The sequence below is a fragment of the Nannospalax galili genome, unplaced genomic scaffold, assembly GCF_000622305.1.
Source record: "Nannospalax galili isolate Female #2095 unplaced genomic scaffold, S.galili_v1.0 scaffold1437, whole genome shotgun sequence".
Taxonomy (NCBI): domain Eukaryota; kingdom Metazoa; phylum Chordata; class Mammalia; order Rodentia; family Spalacidae; genus Nannospalax; species Nannospalax galili.
The window spans coordinates 86,128-94,031 of record NW_008341050.1 but is presented as its reverse complement, the minus strand read 5'-3'; positions in this window follow the sequence as shown (position 1 = coordinate 94,031).

The following is a 7,904-nucleotide window of genomic DNA, read 5'->3' as shown; positions in this document are numbered from 1 at the left end:
GCCTTCAGTGACAAATATTTTATTTGAAGGTAGATTCATTTTTTTGGCGAAAAAAAAAGAATCATTTTGTAGTTTTGTGTAGTTTTTGTTTGTTTTGTTTTTTGAGTCAAGGTCTTCTATAGCTCAGGCTGGCCTCAAATCTTCTATATAACCAAGGATGGCCTTGAACTCCTGATCCTTCTGCTTCCATCTCCCTAGTGCAGGGATTACAGGCATGTGCCACCACACCTGGCTTAATTTTGCAATTTTTATCTCCCAAACTGATTTTAAAATTTATTGGTACTTTCACAAATACATATAAATGCAGGTGGAACTCCACCTTCTTATCTGTCTGCAGATGGAAGCCCCAGGAAAACAGACAACATGCTTCTTTATTACATGGCTGGATTCCCAGGGCCTAGTAAAATGCTGCACATGACAGAGTGCATAGTAAGGGCTTAATGAATCTTTGTTGGATGGATACATGGATGAAGATAGATGGATGATGGATGATGAACACAGGAGGGATGATCAAAATTATAAGGACCAGAGCTATGCAGGATGCTGACTTAGTTACCTCCCAGGGTGGGAGAAGGGGAAAGAAGGAGAGGAGAAGTTGAACTGTCTTTCAAAAGGCCTATTCTTTGGAAGGTCTCTTAAAATGTGTTAAATTCCATGTTCTACTTTCCATCAAACCAAGATCATTCACTGGCTTACAGCTCTAACTGAAGAAGGGCAGCTGCTTCTGAGTCACTCCAAAAAACTGCAAAATTGCCTTAGGGCTCAGACAGAGCTGCACCTCAGCTTGAATTCCTACCCCAAAGCAAAAACCTTACCCCACCCCCTGCTGTGGCTCTGCTCCTTAAAGTTCCCTGTCTTATCCAAAACTTCATGTCTGCTCCTAAACCTGACTTTGATCACCACTGCTTTTACAAGACGGACCAGGGGCCCATCCTAGCTTTCATTCCCATCTTAACTTAGTCTTGGCCTAGCTAGCCTAGGTATATCCTTGTTTCTGAAGCTGAGTATATTATACTGATTGTTAGCCAGGGCTGCACCATTTTGCAAAGGTCCTCCATCTTGACTAAACTACTACAGCTCTGAAAAGGAAAGGAATTTGACTTCCAGTTTCTCTAGATTCTTGCTCCCCCTTCCTGCCCCTTCTCCTCCCAGTAATGACTGGCCAGGAGAGATCTGTATCCATCTCAAGATTTTTAAATCACCACCCCCTATTTACCCCTAGCGATGGCCGATGATGAGCCCAAAGGAAACATTTCAATCTCCTTCCCACTCCCATTTCTGCGAAAGACTGAAGAAGGGATCACCACTCTGCCACATGGCTCAGAGTCTTCACCATGCCTCTGTCTGCCTCTGTCCATGGCAGTAATAACTCTTCTAATAAATTTCTAACCCCAAAAGAACAATGTTGCTTTGAACTCCAAAATCTAAAACCTTTTGATAATGTTTCTTCGTTTTTTTGGTCTTTTTGAGACAGGGTCTCCCTGTAGCCCCAGCGGGGCCTGGAACTCACTATGTAGACAAGTCTGGCCTTGAACTCACAGAGACCTGCCTGCCTCTGCCTCTCAGGTCCTGGTTTTAAAGGCGTGCACCACCACATCTGGCTAATAATAACTTTAACTGGGCTGGGAACATAGCTCAGTGGTAGACTGCAGCACAGCAAAATAAAACAAAATAGTCTTAACTTACTGGATCATCTTTTCTGTAAACAGAATGCTGAGGAGCTCTTCATATGACACCATCTAACCCCCCACAATGCTACAGAGTTCTGCAGCCCTATTTACAGATGAGGAACACGGGCTCATAGAAGTTAAGTCACTTGCTCAAGGTTGCACAGTTAGCAAGAGGTGACTCAGAATTTGAACCCAAGTCTTTCTGACCTAATTTACTTATTTGAAAGACAGGATCTCATATATTCCATGCTAGCTTCCCCTACCTCCATGTTTCATGTGCTGGGATTATAGGCATGTCACACCATACCAGTTAATGAGTTATTGGAATATTTGGTGTTGGGAACTGAACCCAGGGCTTCATACATGCTAGGCAAGCACTCTATTGATTGAGTTACATCCCCAATCCTCTTTCTAACTTTAAATGTAGTTTTACAAAGAAATAGGATGGGGTGACAGAAAGCCCTGGAGGTCTGAATCTTTTTCCAACCATGTTCCCAGCCAAGTGTGGTGGCACACACCTGTATTTCCAGAAGTCAAAAGACAAAGGCAGGAGGATTGCTGCAAGTTTGAAGCCAAATCTGGCTACACAACAAGATCCTATCTCAGCTCTCCCCACTCCCCCAACAGAGAAATGCCTAACCATGTTCCCACCATAACTTTTCAGCCATAATGCCAAATTCTAGGGTATTGTGTTTGATCACCAAATTTAGGTCAAAAATGAGTCAAGTTTTGGTAGGACTGACTCACTGTGGTGTCTGTCAGCTTTAAAAGCAGACAGGAAGCCTCAGAGGGCAACTGTGGGCTGATGTGGAGTGGCTTAAGATCCTAGAAGCATCACATCACATGTCCTTTGAGGGTTAAACACGGAAATTCACATGTCTGCATAAGAAAACATCCAGATTTAAGATCCATTTTAATGACAAATCTGCCATATCCTATTTCTTTCTCTTTTCTCCACACCCAGCTTTATTTTATTTTATTTATTTAATTTTATTTTTTGTTTTGTTTTGTTTTGCTTTGTTTTGTTTGTTCTTAAGACAGGTTCTCGTGCCAAGCCGGGCCTCAAACTTCCTATGTAGCTGAGGATGACCTTGAATTTCTGATCCTCCTGTCTCTACTTTCCAAGGGCTAGGAGTTCACGAGGTGTTGGTGATTTAACTCAAGGTTTCCTGGATACTAGGTACGCACTCCAGCAACTGAGCTATATCCTGAGTCTTCAGCCTAAATCTCTCTTAAAATTTTTCTTTAACTTTTTTTTTTTTTTTTTTTTTTTTTTTTTTTTTGAAAGGTGATTCGTTATAAGAGAGTGAATGCCAAATGTATTACTCACTTTTCTGTTACTCAGATAAAACATCATGATCATCTGGGCGTGGTGACATACACCTTTAATCCCAGTACTTGGGAGGCAGAGGCAGATGAATCTCTTTGGTCTTTTTGAGACAGGGTCTCCCTGTAGCCCCAGCTGTCCTGGAACTCACTATGTAGACCAGGCTGGCCTTGAACTCACAGAGATCTGCCTGCCTCTGCCTCCCAAGTGCTGGGACTAAAGGTGTGCGCCACCATGCCCTGCCTAACATTTTTTATTGTGCGTGTGTGTATATGTGCATGTGCCATAGCATCCATATGGAGGTCAGAGGATTGCAGGAGTCAGTTCTCTCCTTCCACCACGTGGGTCTTGGTGATTAAACTCAGGTCATCATGCTTGGAGGCAAGTGCCTTTTTACCCACTGAGCCATCTCACTGGCCCCTCAGCCTTATCTCTTAACAGGACTGCATTTGGGTAATTTTTATCTTTCATTTCTAACCTCATACTTTATCATTTTGCATTGTGGGTAGGTTTTTTGTCTTCAACCCAGTCCTCATCTGCATCTCATCTCACATCTCTGAAGTCTTTGCTGATGCTTTCTCATGTCCTTGTCCTTCAGTCTCATTCTCAGAGCGTGGCAGATACTTATGTTGTAGCGTTCTTTTTGTTGATGATTTCTGTGTGGTAAAACAATATGTAATATAAGCAATACTTATTTGTTTATTATTTATTTATTCTACTATGGTAAATGCAAACAACATAAATTTATCTTTGGCCAGGCGTGGTGGCTTAGCACTCAGGAAACTGAGTCAAAAGGATGGCCATTTAGGCCATCCTGCACTGCATCTCAAAACAATTTTTTTAACCTTTATACCATTTTAAATGTACAATTCATAGCTGGTGAGACAGTTCAGTGGGTAATACACTTGTTGCTTAGCCTGATAACCTGAGTTGGGTCCCCCAGATCCTCATGTGCACTGTGGCACGAGAGTACTCCCTCCCCCACATACACAAATAAATAAATGTAAAAAGATACTTCATTGGTATTACATACATTCCCATTCTTGTGCAATCATCACCATTGTATATTTCCAGAACATTCACCATCCCAAATAGAAGGGCTGTGCTTATAAATAGTAATCTCCTTCCTGTTCCCCATTCTCTGTAGTCACCATTCTATTGATGATGAATTTATCTATTCAAGGTATCTTATATGAGCAAAATCATCTGTCATGTGTCCAGTTTATTTCACTTAGGACAATGCTTTCGAAAGTCATCTATATTGTAGCATGTATAAAATTTCTTTCCTTTATAAGGTTGAATAATATTCCATGTATATATATGTCACATTTTGCTTAGTCTTGCATCTGTCAATGAGCATTTGGGTTGCTTTTGCTTTTGGGCTCTTGGGAAATAACAATGTTATGAACATAGGTAAACAAATGTCTGTTTGAGTCCCTGATTTTAGTTCGTTGGGTATATACCTAGGGGTGGAAATATTGTATCATATGGCAATTCTAGGTTAGCTTTTTGAGGATTCATAAAATTGTTTCCATAAAATGGCTGCATCATTTTACATTCTCACCTGCAACACACAAGGTTTCAGTTTTTCCACATCCTCACTAACACTTAACTCTTTTCCTTTCACGTGTGTGTGTGTGTGTGTGTGTGTGTGTGTGTGTGTTATTTACATGTTCGTGTAGCTAGGTGTTTAAGCATGTGTGTGTGCGCAGGTGTGTATAGGTACACATGTGTATGGGTGCAGTGGAAGTCAGAGGTTGACACTGGGCACTTCTTTCTCTGCTCTCCACCTTATATATATGATTTTTAAAAAGATTATTTATTTATATTTTATGTGTATGAGTGTTCTGCCTGCATGTATGTAAGTGCACTTATGCATGTGATGCCCTCAAAGGACAGAAGAGGGCATCAGATCTCCTGGAACTGGAGTTATAAACAATTGATAACCACCATGTGGTTGCTGGGAACTAAAACTCGGATCGTCTGTAAGAGCAGCCAGTGCTTTTAACTACTGAGCCATCTCTTGAGCCCTCCACCTTTTATTTTGAGACTGAACCTGGAGCTTATCCATTGGACTGAGCTGGCTGGGTAATCAGCTCTTGGAATCTGCCTGGCTCCCACCTCCCACTCCCTCTCCATGCTGGGGTTACAGACGTGCACTACCATGCCTGGTTTTTTACATGGGTACTAAGGATACAAATTTAGGGCCTCATGCTTGCATGGCAGGTACTTTACTAAGCCATCCCCTGTCTCCTTTTTAAAAAAAAATAATTGCCTTCCTATGACTGGGGAAGGACTTTAGTTGGTAGAATGCTTACCTAACATTCATGAGGCCCAGGACATCATTCTCAGCACTGTATAAACAGGGCATGGTAATATATGCATGTAATTCCAGCACTGGGGAGTTGGAGGCAGGACGATCAGATTGTTAAGGTTATCCTCAGCTACATAGTGAGTTTGAGGCCAGCTACATGTCTTAAAGAAAAATGCCCTTCTAGGCCGGGCATGGTGGCGCATGCCTTTAATCCCAGCACTCGGGAGGCAGAGGCAGGCAGACCTCTGTGAGTTCAAGGCCAGCCTGGTCTACATAGTGAGTTCCAGGACAGCTGGGGCTACAGGGAAACCCTTTCTCAAAAAAACCAAAAAAAAAAAAAAAAAACCATTGCCCTTCTAATGGGTGAACTTGAGGTCCTTGGAACATTGTGCACCACAAGTCTGAGTGTTCTAGAGACTCCCAGGGTCTGCTCCTCCCACTGAACCCTTCTCACCCCACTGGACCCTGAGCGCTGACATCTCCCTGTGGCAATGAAACCACCACAGAATATGGGTAACCAATAAGCCTTTCTCCCCCATCTTTTTGTGCCACCACTCTGGCTTCTCCCCCATCTTTTTCTTATCTTTTTCTGCCTTTTGGTTATATAGATTTGGAGTAAGAAATAACACAAAGTTTGGGAAGAATACAGTCAACTTATTTAGGCCAACAATTTTCTGAGCTCCTTTTTCCATGTATTTTTCCAGACTAGAGGCAACTATGCTGATTCCATGGGGACCATCTCTGGCTCTGAGCTACCACTGACCTCAGAACTAGAATGGCATCCAGAGCCTAGGGCGAAATTATTTCTGAGTCTCATCAGAACTCATCCATCAGGGGAATGTCTTATATTCCTGTGCTACTGCCCCTCAGCTATGGGAATCAGGCTTCCCTCTAGACCCTTCCTTTGCCAAGACTCATAGTTGGTGACTTAGGTCTTCAGGATGGACGCTGGGTGTGGTGATTCACCTCCTGAATGATCCTTATGACTCTTCAAGGGGAACTTGAAGACCTGGAATTTTGGTCAGAATTCCCTGTTCATATTCCCGGAACCCAGGCTCTCTGAGGCAACATTTGTTTATATTGTTTGGGACTTACATCTTTTCCGTGAGTTTTTGATGTCAAGACTAGGGTGTGTGAGACCTGTTTCCCATGTCTACATCAAATCTGGGACCCCATGGGTTGTGTACAACTTGGGTTTTGTTTCAGCCTGTGCCTTATCCATTTGCTTAATGGTACCCAATGTAGCACGATGGTACAGCACTTGCCTGGCACTACACGAGACCCATCTTCATCACCTCCAAAAAGGAAAAAGAAAAGGCATGATATAGATTTCTCTTTCCTTTAGTCACTTCTGTATTCTGTAAAGCAGGTGGAAAAATGTCTTTCTGCATTGCATGAAAGGGGAAATGGAACTCTATAGAAGGAAGTGACTCAGCTAGGTTTACAGATGGGATCAGTGATCAAGCTCCATTCCCTGACCCTAAAACCACAGCCTTCACCCCACAGTCACCCCTTCCTCAAGAGAAAGCTTCAGCTTCTACTCAGCCTTTGGACTTACAGGTGATGTTGGGGTTGGCAGTGAGCTCTCTACCCCTTGTTAACTTCACCATAGTCCATAGGATGTAGATTCATGATGTAGCCTTTCAAAGGAAATATTTAAGATTCTATGATTTGTCTAGTTTTATTTTATGGGTATGAGTGTTCTGCCTGCATGTGCACCAAATACATGCCTCGTGTTGGTAGAGGCCAGAAAAGGGTGTTGAATTCCCTTGGAACTAGAGTTATAGATGGTTGTGAGCTACCATGTGGGTGCTGGGAACCCAACCCCCTATCTACTACAGGAGCAACAAGTGCTTGTAACTGCTGAACCATTGCTCCAACTTTGTAAGACTCCTTCTAAAGCAAAAATATGACCTTCCAAGTTTGAAAGAAACAAGGAAACAGAAATAGAGAACTGGCGAACCTTTATCTCTTCCCCTGTATGATCACTTTGTCACTGGATGCCCTCTCAGATTCTTACTCCCACACTGCACCCAACCCTACAGTTTTATGGCTTTCTGCACCTTCCAGTGCCAGCCCAGACCAAATCCCTCTTTTTGTCTTTACAGTATGTCAACTGAGACAAATGTTTCAGCATTACTAAACAACATGTACACCCTCGTTCAAGAATTTAGAGTGGCTGGGCATGGTGGTGCATGCCTTTAATCTCAGCACTCAGGAGGCAGAAGCAGTTGAATCTTTGTGAGTTTGAGGCCAGCCTGGTCTACACAGCAAGTTCTAGGCCAGCCACAGCTGAATAGTGAGACCCTGTTTTAAAGAAAAAAAAAAAAAACCCAAACAAAAAACACCGGGCTGGAGAGGATGGCTTAGCAGTTAAGAGCATTGACTGCTCTTATAGCGGAACTGGGTTCAATTCTCAGCACCCACATGGTGGCTACGAACTGTCCTTAACTCCCGTTCCAGGGGAATCAGAAGCCCTCTTCTGACCTCCCTGGAATTGCATGACGTGGGTGCACTCACATACACGCAGGCAATACACTCATAAACATAAAATAAAAATAATAAATATTTTTAAAAAGGAGTGTGCCACCAC